The sequence below is a fragment of the Tupaia chinensis genome, unplaced genomic scaffold, assembly GCF_000334495.1.
Source record: "Tupaia chinensis unplaced genomic scaffold, TupChi_1.0 Scaffold145561_1, whole genome shotgun sequence".
Classification (NCBI taxonomy): Eukaryota; Metazoa; Chordata; class Mammalia; order Scandentia; family Tupaiidae; genus Tupaia; species Tupaia belangeri.
The window spans coordinates 1506653-1526391 of NW_006205418.1; the positions used below are offsets into that span (position 1 = coordinate 1506653).

General features: G+C 40.9%; 1 protein-coding gene across 1 annotated transcript in view; it reads left to right on the forward strand.

Moving 5' to 3' along the window:
- The window catches only part of CLNK (cytokine dependent hematopoietic cell linker), a 197428-nt gene that overhangs the window by 69614 nt on the left and 108075 nt on the right, over positions 1-19739 (forward strand). The gene's annotated exons all lie outside the window — the stretch shown is intronic.

The window sequence follows — 19739 nt, forward strand, 5'->3', positions numbered from 1 at the left end:
TTTGAGAATCACTTAACAGTGTACATTTTCTCAGCATCACAATCACAGAAATTCCTTGGCTAAATGGCTCAGTGCTGATCCACTGTGAAATGTTGTAGAGTGTTCAATTACCCTTACAATTGTTCATCTCTTACCTGCGGAGCCCCTGTGGCTAATCATAAGACAATAGGTTGCAGTTGAGAAAATTTCTGCTGCACAGAAGGAAAGTTTGCTGAAAAGCCACAGGCCCCAGACCTCCACACAGAAAGGGAATTGTCCTTCCTTTTCCAATATGACCGTTCTCCCTTATTCATGATTTCAGTTACCTCAGTCAGCCACAGTCCTCAAACAGGAAAGAACAGTACAATAAGATATTTTAAGAGAGAGACTACGTTCACATAACTTTTATTAAAGCAAATTATAACTAGGGACCAGCATATGGCATAATCGTTACATCATTGGACTCCCACATGGCTGACTGCAGTTGGAGTCCCAGACTCAGCAACTTGAAACACACCAGGCACATGTGCATGAGTGCCTAAGATCCCAAGAGGAGAATGGAGGAGAAGAGATTGCAGCATGCCCATCCCTCCTGTGGGGTGATTTCTCTGTTTCTCGCTTTCTGTCTCTCTGTCTCTCTGCCCTACAGCCTAGGAAAAAGAAACTTTCTGGGTATGAGATGCAACATATCATGAGGGGTATGAATAGCACCTCTATGGAAAAATGTAAGAAAACTGGATAGCAAGGTTAGAGACCCCTCCAAGTGGCACCAGATAAATCAACAATTCTTTGACAGTCAAGTCAGTGCCAAGTGAGATGACTATGTAATAGATGCCATGGTTTGAATGTGTATATTGGAATTTGTTTGAATTGTGAAGATATTTAGTGGAGATTTAATCTGATTATGAGTTGAAAGATGGGGCCTTTGGGAAGTTATTAGGCAGCAGGGTAGGGCCCCTGTGATTGAGGCTGGTGGGTGTGCAGTGAGAAGCAATGACACGAACACGTGTTCTGCTCTGCGCTTGCTCTGCCTCAGAATCTCCCATGACATCCATCGGCAAGAAGATCCTTGCCAGATAGGACCCTCGACCATGGACCTCCAAAAACCTGAGCTGTCAATAAGTGCACCTCCATTCTCTTCGATTACTAAGACTCAGGTATCTCTGTTATTAACAGTAGTGGATTTTAGACATTGATGTTGATTTGTGGTCTCTGGATGCTAAAACCCCATTGAAAAGGATAAAGAAATTGGTCTAAATGAGAGGACAGGCTCTTAGTAAGTGGTATATCTTCAGAATGGAGGTAGTTGTGCCTACTGCCCAGGTATGTGACTTGGGCATACAGTTTCCTACTTCTAGATTCAGAGTTGGGGTTGGAAGTGCAAAGGTTGTGAGAAAAGAGAGACAGATGTAGAAGATGGAATGCATACTTGATGACCTTCTCTTTCCTTACTGCACATCAATTCTCCCTTGGCCATGAAGAACAGTGGAAAGGAGTGTCCAAGCTACAGATTTATCACAATCTTTTGTAAAAAGAAAACTAGGGCTAGTTATTTAGGCTCCCTCATTCTGTACCACTGAAAATCCATTAGCGAATATTAAGATGGAGCATTATGGAAAGATCCTGGGCTTTGCGCCAAATAGGAATATGCCTAGCCTGCAGCTACCTCTTATAACTAACAAGTAATGAGGACTGGGGCAGGCCACTTCACCCTCCTTACCTCAGCTTCTTCCTTTACAAAACGGAAGCAAGAATGTCAGCTCCAAAAACTTTTGAGAAGGTTACTTAAGATTCTGCTATGTGCTGATCACACAGCACACCGCACTAAACCTTGTTCATTGCTTGTTTTCTTATGTGAAAGGGCATAGAGAGCTATTCCAACTCACTCATACTGCTTTTCTTTTTATTTTCTTTCTTTTCTTTTTCAATCCCCCTCCCCGTCCATCATACAGAGACACGTGCACATGCTTCTGTTACCCCCAAAAGTAATTCTAATAACCAATTAGTGGGGTCATTGTCACACAGGTCATCGTCACATTGTCAAATTCTCTGAGAGGTGGTAGGTCATAACATCTCATTTTACTTCCAGCAAGGTATTGTCCATCTCATTATTTCCAAAACACAGTCCCAAAGACTCCATCTGCCTCTTGTAGATATCTGTTCCCTGTCTGCTGGCAGAAGTTCAAGGAGTCTGACCGGTTTAAAAATACAAAGCTCTGGAAACCAGAGTGAGTTTATTTTCTTAACAGGTGATTACTGTGCTTAACTCTAATTTAGCGTGAAACGGCTCCAGCGATTGCCTTCAGCGATAGCTGGGAGTTGTTAGCATGAATTACAGCACTTGGTCCATGGGAGTTCACCTACCTGCAGTTACAGCTACACAAGAATTAGTGTATTATCAAGTTTCAGCTGAGGTGAACAACCAGTGACATAGAACACAGATATTCAGTCTTTCTGTGGACACAAGCGGCATATGACATTCACTGAAAACTATCAAAACTAAACAATTCTCAACCTTCTCTTAAATAGACATGTATTTAGTCATATTTTCATGTCATACAATGAACCTATGTCAAAGAACACAATTCGTTGATATTTTTTCTTAATTTATCATACCCATTTACTGTTAATCTCAGTCTCCCAACCCACCTATTTCCCCAAGTAACTATAAATCTACTTTCTCTATATATATTTGCCTCTTCTAGATATTTCGTGTATATGAAGTTATATAATATCATCTCTTATGTCTGGCTTCTTTCATTTACCATAATGTGTTTGAGGTTTATCGATATTGTAGCATGTATAATAGTTTACTCTTTTTTATTACTAAATAATATTGATTGCATGAATATACTCTATTTTATCTATTTATTTTCCAGTTAGTGGAAATTTAGGTTGTTTTGGATTTGGGAGATTTTATGAATAATACTGCTAAAACCATTTTTGTACAAGTCTTTGTATGAGCATATATTTCCATTTCTTTTGGGTAGATACCAAAGAGTAAAATATGGTAATTGTACATTTAACTTTCTTAAGGAACTCCACTTGATACTTTGTAGGAGCTCGTTTTCTCTTTGCTCAACTAAAATGCTAGTTATTTGACATGAGGAACCTAACCTGTTCTCACCTCTAAGTCCAGGATATAAAAACTAAAACAATAGCTGTTCTTTGTCTCCCAATACTGGAAAAGAAGTGAAAAGTTTGAGTCATTAAGTCAGCCTGACAGACAAGTAATAAAGTATTCCTTTTCCCCCCTTACCTCTCATGTGTGATGCATGGTACAGGATCAACAAAATAACGATAAAGTTACTAGGATGTCAAACCATAAGCTTTGAAAGATTGCTTTGGCTCATGAATCACAGTTAAAGTCTTTATTGTTAATGTTCCAAACCAAATTCACAATTACCTAATTACAATTCAATTTACCAAAGTGCGTGACCAGCAGATGGTATAATGGTTACATTGCTGGACTCCCATTTAGTTCGAGTCCCAGACCCAGCAGCTTAAAACTCAGAGAGGAGAATGGATTGTGATGTGGCCATTCCCTCTGGGGGATGATTTCTCACTTTCTGTCTCTCCATGTCTCTCTATCTCTCTGGCAAGCGCACATGGCCTACAGCAAAAATCTGTCTCCAAAAACGAAAAAAGAAAAATTTACCAGTGTTTCAGGCACCTACTAAGTGCCAAGCACAGAAAAGATAGGATTAGGAAAAAAGTTTTAAATAAGCAGTTTATAGCCTCATTGATGAGAAACACATACGTAACAATTACATATCAAATTATACTTTGTGAGGGATTTAGGGTATTTCTTCCCCTTTTTTTCACAACAGTCCTGTTGACAAAGACTTGGAGAGAAAAAGGGGAAGGGCTCATTGAACTTGGACCTGCCCTGCGCTTACAGCTCCTCCAGCGATAAGCAAATACATGCTGGTGAAGCCAACTTGGAGAATGGCAAGACGAATATTGAAGATGGTAGCGTGTGAGGGAAGGGATAAGGAGGACTTAATTTACTTAGACACTGGGATGGGGAGGGGAAGAAGATATACTGGAGGAAAGGAAGTTCTTTGGGAGTTTGTACTTTGTGTGTTCCTATGTTCGAAAGGAAAACATAATTAATTTTCACTGTGCACATAGCCCACAGCATATCCAGAAGAAATTATTACTGTTCCCACTTTAGAAATGAGAAACATGTGGCTCGGAGCAGTGAAATCATTGCCTTAGGCCAAAAGTCCAAAGTTTAATCTGAGGTGAGCCATGCATTAGCTATTTCTGGCCCCCAAGCCAAGATCATTTCTACCACGGGACATTGTAAGTGGCAGTGGTTCAAGGTGGGTTAGCCAATGCTGTTCTGTTAAATTTTAGTAACTGAAAAACAAGACTTTGGAAAAAATATATGCATATATTACACATACAAAAGATGTATAGCACACAATTTACAAATAATGATGAAATACATAGTGCCCCTTGTTAACTCCATGTAGTCAATTGATTCTGAGATTATTTCACTGACTTTTCTTAATTCACATCCTTAGCAAGTCTATGGTTGTAAATGGCAAGTGAATATGGTCCTGATGTCAATATTGGTTGATGTTTTCATTTAGGGTAATCAGTAAAACAAAAGTGAAACAACCAACTACAAAAACTTCACTTGGTCATAAGGGATGTGAGCAACTTTCTTGCTAAATTAGATAATAGTTTTGAATATTGAAACACTGTCTCTCTTTTTAGTTTTTATGCAATCCGCAGTGTTACAACTACAAACATGATATACTTTTAAATTAAACTCATTTTACCAATGTTTCCTTCAGTTATTTTATTTTTTATAATTATTTTTATTTATATTTATTCACTGGATATCTTCAAAGCACACTAAATAGTTTTGCCTAGCATAAATACAGTGCATCTTAGTCGAGTCATAGATATCACCATGTACATTATCAACAGATAACTTTTCTTTTTCGTTTCTGTTAAATGTTTCTTCCTTTTTCTCCCTTTATCCTCTCCCTCCTTCCCCCATTACCCACCCCCTTCTATCCTGTCTCTAGTATCTTCTGTTTCTCTTGCTGCTATTTCAACTTCCAATCTTTCAGTATCTGCCACAGGGTATACATTCGGTATATGTTAAGTGGGGACATATAATGCCTGTCTTTAGTACTCTGGCTTGCTTCCCTGGGCATTAAATCTTCCATATTCATCCATTTTATATCAAATGTCAGGGTCTCATTGTTCTTTATGGCTGAGTAGTATTCCATAGTGTATAAGTGCCCGATTTTTTCAATCCATCTGTTCTTGGACATTTGGACTGATTCTAAGTCTCAGCATTTGTGAATAATACTACAATGAGCATGATGTGCAAGTATTTTTCCAGTGGAGTCTTTTCCTAACCTTTGTGTAGATGCCCAGGAGTGGAATTAGTGGGTAGTATGTTAGTTACATTTATAAGTTTTTAAGGAACACTTGTTATTTTTTTAAGACTTATCTATCAACAAAGCAATAGACCAAACCTTGATTTGTAGCATTTGCCAATTTCTGCCTTGTAAATACTCCCACTATAGCCAATGTGAGGCTACCAATATGACAGGCTAAACAAAGTGTTGTGAAGAGATACACAGTAGAATTTTTCTACCATGCAGATATGATAGATGTACAGATAATAACGAAATATGGCAAACTAATTAGGAAATAATGCATTTGTGGTATTTATTATCTTTTAATGCAATAATTTAATTTTAATTTTATATACTTTTTATGTTTTTATTTAATGTATTTCCTTTTTAACAATTTTATTTTATTTATTTATGTATTTATTTTATCATCTTTTTAAAAAAAAAAGTATTTACATTTAATCACATGTCTTTACAGTATACATTTCTTTTTCCAACACAAATACCATGCATGTCAGTCAAGACAAAGATATTACTATATACATTATTATCGGCAAATAGCTTCTCATTTTTTGTCAATTAAGCATATGTTTACTAGTTTTTTCCTTCCCCTTTCCCCTCCCTTCCTTCCATGCTAAACTTTTTATTCACATTTTATTGATTCACAAGAGATCTTAAACTAAAAGTATGGACAAAGCTAGAATCTAGTGACAAGTGCACTACAATTTCCTTCTGAAACATTTTTTCTCTCTCTCTCTCTCTCTCTCCATTCCCCTTTACTAAAGAGAGGTATAAACTAACTAATTTGCAAATAAATAAATAAATAAAATTAGGCTAATCTCAATTTGGTCTGTTATTTGTACAAAGCCCCATAAGAATTCAATTTCTGATGCAGGGCAACAGATACTATTGTATTATTGAACTTATGCAAATAACCATTCTGCCACAAAATAAGAACGCTCACAAATATTTACCAATTTGCAAAGGAATGAGGAAGGGAGAAAAGTTTATGTTTCAATTATTAAAAATTATTTTTTAACATAAAAGTTTATATTTCAATTTAAAAAATAATTTTTTTAGCAAATTGCTGAGCCTATCAACAACTCAATAGAAAACAAAAATGCATAAACTTGGAAGACATAGCAAAAAGAAAATCAATAATGTTTTAGAAAAAAGTCACAGAATGCTATCTCACCAGTTCAGTCCCATATAATCTCTGTTTTGTTGAATTTGCAGTGATACTGTGGTCTGACCTTTCCATTAACATTCAACATTATTAATATGTCACAACCTGTCCCTACCATTAAGATGAGCTTTTTCTTGGTCATTTTTTGTTCTCTTATTTGTCTATCTGTCTTCGGTTTTCCTGGTGTAGTACTCCCTTCAGAACTTCCTGAAGAGATAGTCTGGTGTTGGTAAATTCTTTCAGGTTTTGTTTATCTAAGAATATTTTTATCTTTTCTTCCGAATGAGCACCTTGCCAAATATAGTATTTTTGGTTGAAATTATTTTCCACTTAATACTACGAATATATTTTCCCATTCTTTCTTTGATTGTATTATTTCTGACGAGTGGTCCGATGTTAGCCTGATGGGATATCCTTTGAAAGTAACTTTGGTTACTGTGGTTTTGGTCAGTCTGGCTATGATGTGCCTTGGAGATCTTCTTGGGTTGATTTTATGTGAAGTCCTTTGTATTTCCTGGGTCTGGATATTTGAATGCCTCTCTAGGTGTGAAAAGTTTTCTTCCAGGATTTCATGGAATAGATTATCAATGCCCCGATTAGTTTCTTCACCTTCTGGGATACTGATTACCCAGATGTTTGGATGCCTGATGGTATCTAGTATTACTCGTATATTATCTTCATGGGGGGGGGTATTTTCTCAGTCTTTTCGGTGAATTTTTCTAGGTCAGAGACTCTGTCTTCTACATCTGAGATTTGATCTAAACTGCATCTTCTTCATGATCTAATCTGCTTTTCATACTTTCAAGGGAGGTTTTGATTTCCTGTATTACAACCTTTATCTCTAACAGTTCCATTTGATTCTTTTTTATGGTGTGTATTTCCTCTTTCGGATCATGGAAGAACTCCTTTCTGGAATCATTGTCTCTTTTCTCTTGCATTTTCTGGAATTTGTTGTCTCTCTTCTCTTGTATCTTTGTTGGCTTTGTTGTTATGAATATCCTAGTTTCTTTATCTGACATTTCTAGGAGTTCCATTGTACTGTCTGTGGATGATGAATGGCTGTTCTAACCCCTTGGGGGAGAGATTTTCTTGATTTCCCATATTTCTTGTGCCTTTGCGGTGGTTTCTGATCATCTGATAGATTATACATTACTTCCTACTTTCTTGAAGTTAATTCTGAGTGTTAGAGGCATGCAGAAAGAGATGACCTGGCTTTTCACTGGGTGTTGGGTCAGAAGGAGAGGTTTAGGGCAGAGGCTTTCTGATTAAAGAGGCAGGACTGGGTTCACACCAAATGCACATGGATTCTGGCTTTTCTCTGGGTGTTGGGCTAGAAGGAGAGGTTTAAGGCAGAGTCTTTTCGATTAAAGGGGCAGGGCTAGTACAATCTCAGATGCACATTGATTCTGGCTTTTCACTGAGTGTTTAAATTATTCCTTTTATGAGAGAAAAAGAGAGCAGGGCCTCGCTACCCTCTAATCTTTCCTCCAGCTTCCCAGCCAGTCAAGTTAACCCAACACTTGAACCCAGGTTTCCCCTGTAACTCCAGTGTCACATAGCAGCACACTAACACCTGCTTCACTGTGGCGGGCCTAATTTTATATAATTTAAGTTTTTATAGTGACAGTATTTTAACAACTGGCATGCATAATTTCTGAAATTTTAATGCAGAAATCAACTGCTATGCCAGTGTAAGCCAGCTCCAGCAAACCACTGATAATCCAGGGTAGTTTCTGCCTACCTTCTTTTTCCCCCACTAAGATCTGATGAGGTCTCCTTCATTGCTGGCTTTCTGTTAAAAAAAAAAAAATTACTGAGGCTTTAAATGTCCAAGAATAGATGAATGGATTGAAAAAGTGTGGCACATACGCACTATGGAATACTACTCAGCCATCAGAAACGAGACCCTGGCATTTGATAGTGGACAAATATGGAAAATATAATGCTAAGCAAAGCAAGCCAGACAATGAAAGACAGCCATTGTATGTCCTCACTTACTATATACTGAATATCTGCACTCTATGGCAGAAGCTGAAATACTGCAAGGTATAAAACCATGGAGAGCAACTGTGAATACTAAAGACTGTGGGGAGGAGAGTGGAAAGTTGGGGGATGAGAGAGATGTGAGGGTGCATATCAAAGGAAAAAATAAGTAAAACATTTAAGGGTCACAAAAATGGGAAGTTATTTATTGATGATAATGTGTATGATAATATCTTTGACTGAACTAATATACAGTGTATTTATAATGGGAAAATTCATTGTGTATGCTATAAAGATATACAGTGATTGAATGTAAAAAAGTAAAAGATAAAAATAAAAAGACAAAGAAGAAGATAAAAGAAAGCGAGCAGGGGGAAGGACTGGGACTTTACCTGAACACTGACATTAATTATACTAGCTGACCTTGAGAAAATTATTTGACCTTGGGGTCATCAGTTAGCGTAATGGCTATGTCACTGAACTTCCACGTAGTTGACCATGGTTCAAGTCCCAGACCCAGTGGCTTAAACTTACTCCGGGCACGTGTGCATGTGTGCCCAAGATCCTGAGTGGAGAATGGAAGAGAAGGGATTGTGGCGTGGCCATCCCCCCTGGGCGTGTGTGTGTGTGTGTGTGTGTGTGTGATTTCTTGCTTTCTGTCTGTCTGTCTCTCTCTTTCTGGTGAGCGCATGCACCCTATAGCAAAAAAAAAAAAAAAGATTTGACCTCAAAAACTCATTTTCTTATTTGTAACATTGGGATAATCATACCTTCATCATAGTAGCACTGTGAGTATTGACAAAGTGACCAGCACTGTGACAAGTATCTACCCAGGACCTATGCGCTTGCACCTTCGTTGGTCCCATCATAAATCCAAGGGGTCTGTACCTTGGGCAGGTACACGAAGAACTCCACTGGTTTCCATTCACTCTTCCAGTTTCATTGCTGTACCAGAATTGATGGTGACCAGATGAACTCTCTGATTCAGAGAGTGGGTATACATAAGAATCAACAGTAACAAGGCTTTCCATTTATTAACTCACTTGATCCTCACAAGAGTTCTATGAAAAAGTGGTTTTATTGACTTCATTTTGTAAGCCGGAAAAAAATGACTCTCAAAGGGATCACATAAACCTTCTCTAGCTTAGGTGTGCGCACAGATCCCGTGGCCTCTTATTACAGTACAGATTCTAGTTCAGTAAAGCTGGAGTGGTGTCTGGTTCTGCATTTGTAGCCAGCTCTTGGCCTGCTCTGGGGAAACACTTTGACTATGGAATAATGAAACTAACCTAGGCTGAAAATCAGATACTTCACTTGTTTGATTTTAAATTCCATTGCCTTAACCCCCATGATATGTGACTTTCTGGAAAATAAAAGAGAACTGTGCCATGCAGAAGTCTACTAAGGAGGGTTGCTAAGGACAGAAGGACATCACAAATAGCTCATAACAGGGAAAGACCACTTATTTCAATGAGAGGACTTAGGGCTCTACAGGTATGAGTCTAATACCTGCAGGTCACCTGATTCTCCATAATGATGGTGTTTGTCATTTCTTGAGCCACTCACCAATGTGCTAGGTACCATCCTAAGATGGCTAATACCCCATGAAAGCTCCCTACCATCAAGCCCCATGCAAGCATCTCATCCAGACATCAGCCAGGGAATGGGGTCAAGGAATTAGGATTTAATTGCTGAATCCAGTGGTTTGAGCCAAAAGACTTTCTGTGCTCAGACAACATGAATTACTATTTCAAGTAAAGGAAATGAAGTTCTAGAGAGGGCAAACAAGCCAATCAGAGGTGGCTCTCTCATTCTCCAGCCAATATGGTGGTCACCAGTGAGGGTGGCCTGGTACTCAAGGAACTCGGTCAGCCCCTGGCTCTCTGCTTCTTCTGGAATCCTAAGCACAATGTGGTCCATGCTCCAGATAGGACTGAACATCTCAGCAGGCTGTCAAAGACAAAGCCAAGTAGTTATGTAAACTATGCAAAACAAAACAAGAGAAAACATGAAATGTTGGGAAACTTGCTATTTTAATGGTTTCTGGGGAAACAGACATGAAAGAGATATAAATTTTTTCGATGGAGCTGGGAGAGGTGATAAAAGAGACTGTCACAGAGTCTTGGCTATTGTTACTAGAATAATTATATCTCCCTGCTCTCACTCTGGTCCTAGCTAGCATCGTCTTCTGCTTAGTTCACTACAACAGCTTCTACTTTATCACCCAACAACCCATCTATTCTCCAGACAGCAGAAGATAAACAGAGATCCTGTAGAAGCATAATTGATATTACTGTGTCTTTCTGTCTGAGACCTTGCATTGGCTTCATATTTATTTGGAGCCTATGTCTAAGGCCTCTCAATGAAAACAGAGCCTCACTGAATCTGCTCCAACTGCCCCCAAAAGCTCTTGGACCGTCTTCTCAATCCATCCCTGGCTCACTCTTATCTGGCCACATGGGCCTCCTTGCCTTCTTAGCCACACTCCTGCCTTTGGGCTTTTCCTTCAGTTGTCCCCTGGACCTAGAAGGTCTTGCTGCAGATGCTCCATAGCTAACACCACAATAGTGAGGCCCACTTTGACTACCACATAGAATATTCACAACCGTTCACTCCACCCAGCACTCTGATCCTCTCTATCTGCTCCTTTCTCCCAGAGAATCCTGTTAACATGCCATATGTTCCTAATTCATCACTGCTGCTCTTGCCAGCCTTCTCTATTCCTTTTCTGCTTTGTTCCATGAGACATAGGAATCTTCATTTTATTCACTTATATATCCTAAGCAATTTCTGACCTATACTGTGCACTAAGAAAAAAGATGCATTGTTTGGGGCCAGCAGGTGGCGTGACAGTTAAGGTAAAAGATTCCACCATGTCTGGCGGCCATTTGAGCCCCAGACCTGGCAGCTTGAAAATCATGCTGGGTTCATGTGTGTGGATGCCCAAAATCCTGAGAGGAGAGTGGAAGAGATGAAACTGTGGCATGGCCATCCCCTAGTGGAGAAGGGGTGTGATTTCTCACTTTTTCTTTGTCTCTCTTGCTGTTTGGCGAGTGCACACACATTATGGGAAAAGCCTAAAAAAATTAAAAATAAAAGTGTTTTTGATTTAATTTTGATAAAGATTTGCAGTCTAAGTATTTATTGATAACTTGTTTTTATTGTTTGTTTTTAGAGAGATTTGCTAAAGGGCACGTACACTCACCAAAGAGACCGAGAGACAGAAAGTGAAAAATCATCCCCTAGGGAGGATGGCCACGTTGCAATCCCTTCTCCTCCAGTCTCCTCCCAGGATCTGGAGCACACATGTGCATGCTCTCAGCATGGGTTGCAAACCACTGAGTCTGGGACTTGAACCACAGTTGGTCATGTGAGAGTCCAGTGACATAACTATTGTGCCATCTGCTGGTCCCAATGACTTATTTTATTCCAACCACTCTTAATTATTTGTGTATGCATTATCCATCTAATTCTCACAATGTTCTCAAATACAGCAAGACTTAAATACCGCCCCCCTCCCCAGTGAAAAATGATGCTATTAAAGAGTCCCTGAGAAGCACAGATGAGAAGATGTATTATAGGATTCGTTCCAATGCTGACTTTTTATGTTTAGCTATATTTTAATAAGTGCTTTGAAAAACCAATGTCTCTAGACAACACGATCAGTGATATCTACTGAAGCTCAGAACTCATCAGCATGGGAAAGCAACTGGGTACAAAGGACAGCACATAAACCCTGAAGTAAATATGGGATCCTGGCCACTTTCCGTTTCCATGAAACCCAGTGTAATACAATAGAAAGAAATGGTCTTTGAGTCAAACAGGCTGATATTGAATGCTGCGCTAGTACTAACAGCTCTGCAACTACAAGCTATATTTTATACCACTCCCGATTCTCTGATGCCATCTGTAAAGTAGGAATAAGCCTTAACCCATAAAGCTATTAATAGAAATAATTGAGAGAGTGGATCAACACACACCAAGCAAGAAACTGTGTCAGTAGTATCTTTCACAGCTCAGTTTGTCCATACCCTTTGTCACAGGATCTACTGTTCTTCCTCAGGACTGTGATGTTGGACACACTTTGTAGTAAAAGTCACTTCTACACTTCAGAGCAATATGCCTTGAACCCTTCTTGTGAAGGGAGCCCCATCCTAAGGGCTGAATAAAATAAAAGTATAGTAAATGCCATTTTTTCACTAAGACACGAGGACAGCTTGCTTAAGTTCTTTCAATGCTCAATTGTTAAAATGAGGTGTATCTGGAACAAAGAATCTTACATTAGTGTTAATTCATGGACATTTTTATGTAGACATTATAGGAAGAGCTGTGATTTATATGGCTCTCTCTGCTTCCAGGCAGAGTTTGAAGGACTACGCTCATTTAGAGATGGACCAGTTGTTCACCATGACTGCCCTTAGTGTGCAAAATAGAGGCTGTAAGGAGAGAACGGTGGGTAGAGTGTCAGGGACCACGCTCAGAAAGGTCCATGTCTTGTTTAAGAGACAGAAGATAGCCATAGGCAGCAGCATCACCAGGTTTTAGATGGGGGACCTTGGCTGCAACGTGGTTAATGGATTGGAGATGCAGAAGTAGAGTGCAGGGGAGTGGGAGATGCCTGGAGAGAGCCCTGGAGATGCTCAGAGGAGTGAAGGTAGGAGCTGAGCCCAGTAGCTGTCACCTTACTGGGCCTCCCCCTTTCTCGTCTCACTTTCCTCCCTTGCCTCGACTTCACCTCTTTCCTTTGGACTCTCTCGAGTTAGAAAGTATTGGATTCACAGATGGAGGAAGTGTTATCCTCTTTGGGCCTCTTCTGGAAGACTTTCCTGAACCTTAAGGTTGAGGTCTCTCCCCGACATCCCCATAACCCACTAAAGAAAGCTGGTTATGTCCCTTTTTTTTTGGCTGTGTACTCAACAAGCACAAATTAAGTTTTTGTTTTGAGAGTTTCTTTTGAAATGCACTTATTGCTTTTTTCATGTTGTTTTCTATCATGCATCAAGAATCTTTCAAGCGTGACCATCTAAGAATTAACTTCCACCATGAGCACATCTATGGACCTATAAAAGGGTAATTCGCTGTTGTCATTGTATTTGCTCATTATATACGCTGATGGTCTATTAGAAGCTACAGCCCCTGACAGTCAAGACAGAGAAAAGAAAGGAGAAAGCATTTGAAAACATGAGATATAAGGCTTCTCTTTGTCTTGGTTCATTTATTTCCTTTTGCTGAATCAAAATTTAAACAAAAAAAGAAGAGTAGGAAAAAAATGTTTTATAGGGTTCTTAAAACCTGGACATCAAGAATTTGGTTTTCTTGTTTTCTAAATTAGATTATCTTTTTTGTTTTTTCTCTCCTTGAGGAGATTAAAAAGAAAAAGTATTCATTTAAAAGACACACAAGGAGGCTTATCTGGACGACAAGTTCTATGGAAGTCAAGGTCAAGTAAGAGGGGTCTCGAACACCCACACAGAGCCAAGGACCCACCCTCTGCTAGCATGTGCTTAGCTTAGACAGGTCGCTTCTCCGGGCCTAATTTTCTTACATGTAAAATGAACAGATTCTAGCCGAAGATATCTATTTTTCCACCCAGCTCATGCTCAGAGGTCCTTTGAGGCAATAACTCCGGGAAAAGAAGGAGCTAAAATTAGATGCCACCCTCCACTCTGCACCTGCAACCCATAAGCAGAGCCGGTCTATTCTAGAATATTCTGGATCCATTTTCTGCCTTAGTAAATAAGAATTATTTATTCCCTGGAGAGATTCCTGCCTCCACCTATGGCTCTTATGCACAAATATTTCCTCTGCCACTATTTTATGTGAGGGAAGCACAGGTAATCCCTATTGTCAGGAAACTCAGCATTTTGCTAGAAAATGTGCACACAGGATAACCAGGTGGGTGTAATCTCTGAAAATCAAAGCCTGGTCCATCTGACAGAAAACTAGGACCTCTCTGAGTCAGGAGAAGCTGGAGGAGTGGGTATAGCCCAGGAGGACCCTCAGGAGCCTAAAGGAGGCCCAGAATGGGTGCTATCTCCTGACCAGGGCAGCTTCTGAGCAGGGATAAGTCCAGTGAGAGCTGTCTGAACCGCGTACAAAGGGAAGGTCAGGTCAGAGCCACGTAGACTATGCTGAAACCAGGTAACAACGCAAATGAAGGGGAAACAGAGGTAGGGAACTGTGGGAAGAGAAATGGAAACGAGAACCCTTTGCTCACCCGTGTGTTCCCACGCACTTGCTGCCAGCTTCATGAAGTCAGGACGTTTTGCATCATGTTCACCTGTGTCCCAGGCCCGTTATGAATGGAATACTTGTGCACTCCAAAATTCGTATGTTAAAATTCTATGCCCCAGGACCAGCAGTTAGTGTAATGACTATGTCGCTGGATTCCCATGTAGTCGACCGTGGTTCGAGTACCGGACCTGGTGGCTTAAACTCACGCTAGGCGCATGTACGTGCGTGCCCAAGATCCCTGGAGGAGAATGGAGGAGAAGGGATTGCAACGTGGCCATTCCCCCCTAGGGGGTGATTTTTCACTTTCTGTCTCTCTCTGTCCTTCTGGCGAGTGCACGCACCCTATAGCAAAAACAACTAAAAAGAAAAAATCCTATTCCCCAATGATGGCACTAGGAGATGGGACCTTTGGGAGGTAATTAGGTCATGAAGGGGGAGTTGTCATAAATGGGATTACTGCCCTTGTAAGAAAAGACATGACAAAGATGACAAAGAAAAGACATGACAACATGCCTCAAAGAAAAGAAAAGACATGATGCCTCAAAGAAAAGACGTGACAAGATGCCTCAAAGATGAGGCATGTGAAGGTACCACAAAATGATGGTGGTGTGCAAACCAGAAAACAGGCCTGTGTCAGTCTGATGGCACCTTGATCTTGGATTTCCGAACCCTCAGAGCTGGGAGGAACAAATGTTTGTGGTTGAAGCCCCCAGGTCGATGATCATTTGTTACATCAGCCTGAACTGACGCAGGCAAGGCCTGACACAGTATCCAGCCCATAGTAGCTACTCAGTATATATTTAACTTAAGAGTGGCATCAGGGTTTTCTTCCCACATTCATGAGGCTGAGCTTTTCAAGAAGAGTCACAGAGGGTTCCAGAGAGGAGGAGTGGGATTCAGAAAGTCTGGGGCTGGGGAAAACTGGAGAGAGCAAGTCCCATTCTGAATCAGGGAGGGGATGTGCTGCATCTGCCTAGACACAGTTGAGTAAGAGCTTTGGCAGAGACGGCATCTGTGCTGGGACTAGAAGACCAAGAGAGCTGGACGATGTACAGATGGGGAAGAAGGAAGGGGAGAGAGAGAAATGGCATCGCAGGCAGAGAAAATTGCATGGACACCGTCTATTCAACCTGCTACGTTTCAGACTCGTGAGCTCAGTTTGCCTAGAGTGTAGGCTGTAAAACAGAACCGAAGAGTTGAAATAATGATCGAAACAAAATGGCAAGGGATCTTGGGGTAGAAAAGCATCAACTTGACTATCAAGGAGATCAATTAAAGAGTCCTTGCAAGGGTCCAGGTGACAGATCAAAGTGGCTTTGTAAGCACAGGATACTTGAGTTGATCAATCCTGCTGCAAGTTCTCTTAGTATACTACATATATACACTTAGGACATGATTTTTAGTACTTTTCCACTAGGCTTGCAGCCTCTGAAGATTTTTATTTTATTTTATTTTATTTTATTTTATTTATTTATTTTGCCACAGAGTGCATGCACTTTCCAGAGAAAGGCAGAAAGCACCCCTGTGGGGCGTAGTTACACTGCACTCCCTCCTCCTTTCCTTCCTCCTTTTGAGATTTTGGGCACACGCACCTACATGCCAGCATGTTTTTCAAATCACTGGGTCTGGGACTCAAGTGTCACAGTCAACCATGTGTGCTCCAGCTGCCTTAACCGCCAGGCCGAGAACCAGGACCCTTATTCTTCTCTGTTTAACTCAGGGACAGGAAGGTGCTCAGAACAGATTTGATCATGGTCCATCCTGGACTCACCCACTAGCTCTACTCTAAGGTTTTCAGATGACGTAACTGTAGCCCAGGACAGGTAGGGGATCTAGGTAGGATGACACAGTCAGTAGGTAATAAGGCCTTAAATCGGAGTCACACAGCCAAGCTCTCATTCCACTTCAAATGCCCACCTCTGGAAAGATTGTCCAGGGTCGTATCTACAAACAACAACAAATGGGAGGGACTGGACACAACACACAGTATCTTCTGAGCAATGCCCCTGAAGTTTACATTGCTTCAAAATATAAATGTGTCTGAAATCCAAGCCATTTCCCTCATTTTGCTAACTTTGTATTGCCTGCCAGCGCAGAAACTGGCTGCACACTCAGTGGATCGTGAGTTCCTGGTGTGCAGAAACACATTGCAATACAGAACCTGCTTGGCCTCTAGTCTCTGAGCAGGGTTTGAAATCGTGCCTTATCATCAGCATCTTCCCAGCAAATGTAGCTCTGTGTGAGATGACGAGGCATGTGTTTGTTGCAATAACCCAGATCAGGAGATCGGACCACATCCCGTAGATGACACCACCTACTGCATCTTCATCAAATCCAATACAGTGCAAACCAGGGGAGGGAGGGCCTGCCGTGGAACCCTGGAAGTCTGATAGCACCTTCTCACCTACCCTGCTCTCCTCAGCAGAATCTGCAGAAGGCTTTGCCCAACTCTCTTGGGATCTGGGCTATTTCAATGCAGAAACTCTTGTGGGCACACCTCCCCGTGTCTCGGTCTCCGTGCAGCATGGCGTGGCAGATCTGCCGTCTGTGAGGTCTGTTCAGTAGGAAACAGGGTTTAGGCTGAGATCTGTCTAACCACGGCACATCAATGACGACAGCCCTGGGCCTTGGTTCCCTTGTCTTTCATATGAGCACGACATGGATGTTCCATCTGAGGGGTTGTGACTATCAAATCAACTTATCTAGGGCAATGTCTACAGCAGAGTGGGTGTGTGCTACCTGTTACAGGCATTCCTTCCTCCCTTCTCTGTTGGGAGGCCATTCCCAGTGACTAGATCTTTAAGATACATGTTAGTCAGGGCCTGTGGCAATGGCACAAGTGGTAGGGCACTGCCACACGCTGCTGACCCACGTGGGAGGCTCCGGAGCTGACCTAAACCCTGGGTGTGCCTGTGGTCATGGCGGGTTGGGAAGATGGGGGACAGACCACAGCATGGCAAGACCCTGTCAAGAACACCTCTCTTTCCAATAAATAAATAAATAAATAAATAAATAAATAAATAAATAACTTTTCGGAGCTGTGCATTAGTTAGGATTCTCAGAGAAACAGAACCAACAGGCTTTCTATATAAATATTGAGAGAGAGAGAGAAAGAGAGAGAGAGAGAGAGATTTAAAGGGGTTGTCTCACAAGCTCATAGGGCTGGTAAGTCTAAAATTTTAGGGCAAAATGTCAGACTGGAGATGCAGTAAGAGTTGATGCTGAAGTCTTGAATCCAAAGTCCTCAGGACAACAGGCTGTACATCCAGGCAGGATTTCTATATTGCCATTTTGAGACAAAAACTCCTCTTCAGGAAGCCTCAGTCTTTGCTCTTAAAGCCTTCAGCTGATTAAATGAGGCCCAACCACATCATGGAGGATCATCTGCTTTATTTAAAGTCTATTGACTTTCAGGATCAATCACACAAAAGAAATACCTTCACAGGAACATGCAGATTGGTGCTCGATCTAACATCGGGCACCGTAACATCACCAAGTTGGCACACAAAATTAGTATCGCAACATGGAAGTGGAGACAGTGAACAGGCAAAGGTAGCAATGAAAATAATTCATTATGTCTATTCATTATTCAATGAATTGTCCTTTTCAATTCCTCTATGAGGGATCATAACTCAAATTTTCAGAGGGCGTTCAGTTAAAGTAAATATGTCAAGCTACTGGGGCCAGGACTTAGACCACAGTCATCTATATGGGATCCAGTTCAGTTCATTCCCTGGTCATCTTGCACACACCAGGTACATGTGTCCATGGTCCTGGCTACCTGAGAAGGTGGGGAAGACTGTAGTGTGAAAAGGTCCTGGCTGCCTGAGAAGGTGGGGAAGACTGTAGTGTGAAATGCTGTTGAGATTACTTATCTTTCTCTCTCTTTCCCACATTCTAAAAGAAATAAACTTAAAAAAATAAAAAATAAATAAATAAAAAACTTGGGCCAATCCCTGGTCTGATGGTAAGGAAGCTGATTCCCATAGCTGACTGTGATTCAAGTCCCCAACCCCGTGCTTGAGAAGCACGCCGGGTATGTGAGCGTGCGTGCCCAAACTCCTGACAGCAGGGAGCACTGGAGGGGAAAGGACTGACCTGACCGTGCCCCCCGGAAGGGCGCTTTCTCACTTTCTCGCCCTCTTTCCTTCCCTCTTCTGTGGGTGCACACAGCCTCTGGTAAAAATAATAGTAAATAAATAACCCCCCCCAAATTTTAAAACCAACAACTTAAAAAAAGGAGAGCATTTCTGAAGAAAAAAAGTTCATCAAGGAATGTTTGATCTAATTCATGAAATGCCTGTGAAAGAACAGAAAGTTTGTGAAACTTGGCTAATTAAAGGAACTAGGGATGCATCACAGTGATGATTTATGACAGTGAATATATTTAATACATTTTAACAAATTAATTCAATTTAAAACAATTTAATCTCTTCATACAAATTGCCCCAGCAAAGTGCCTTGATTATACGGTGCTCAATAAATATTACTTGAATCGAAGTTGCTATGGCCTGTCTGCCTTCGTATACTGGATGGTGTTTGCCAGATTTTTTCAAATTCGACGAAAAAGGAAAGCTTCTTAGACTAGAATGCCGTCTGGTCCGTGGCTGCTGTCCTTTAAACATTTCAACAGCCCCCGTTGACCAAGCAGTAAAAGCACAGTGCTCTGCATCGTACAGATGAGACAGACTTGTGGAGGTGAAGGTCACCCAAGGTCACCCCGCTGATACAGGAGAGGCAATGCACACTCTCAAGTGTTATAACTGTGGTGCTTCTTCCATCCCACGCTGATGCTCCTGTGAAATGAAGCTCTTACATTAAAAAAAGAGTTTAAAAAAATAATTGAATTACTTTAAACACAGATTTTTTTTTAACCCCCATGGTAATGCAAAAAGAGATTCAGAATTATGTGTGAGGTGCTAATTACTTAAATCTGACTGGGTGGTTGTTTCTATGAATGAATGCACTTAATT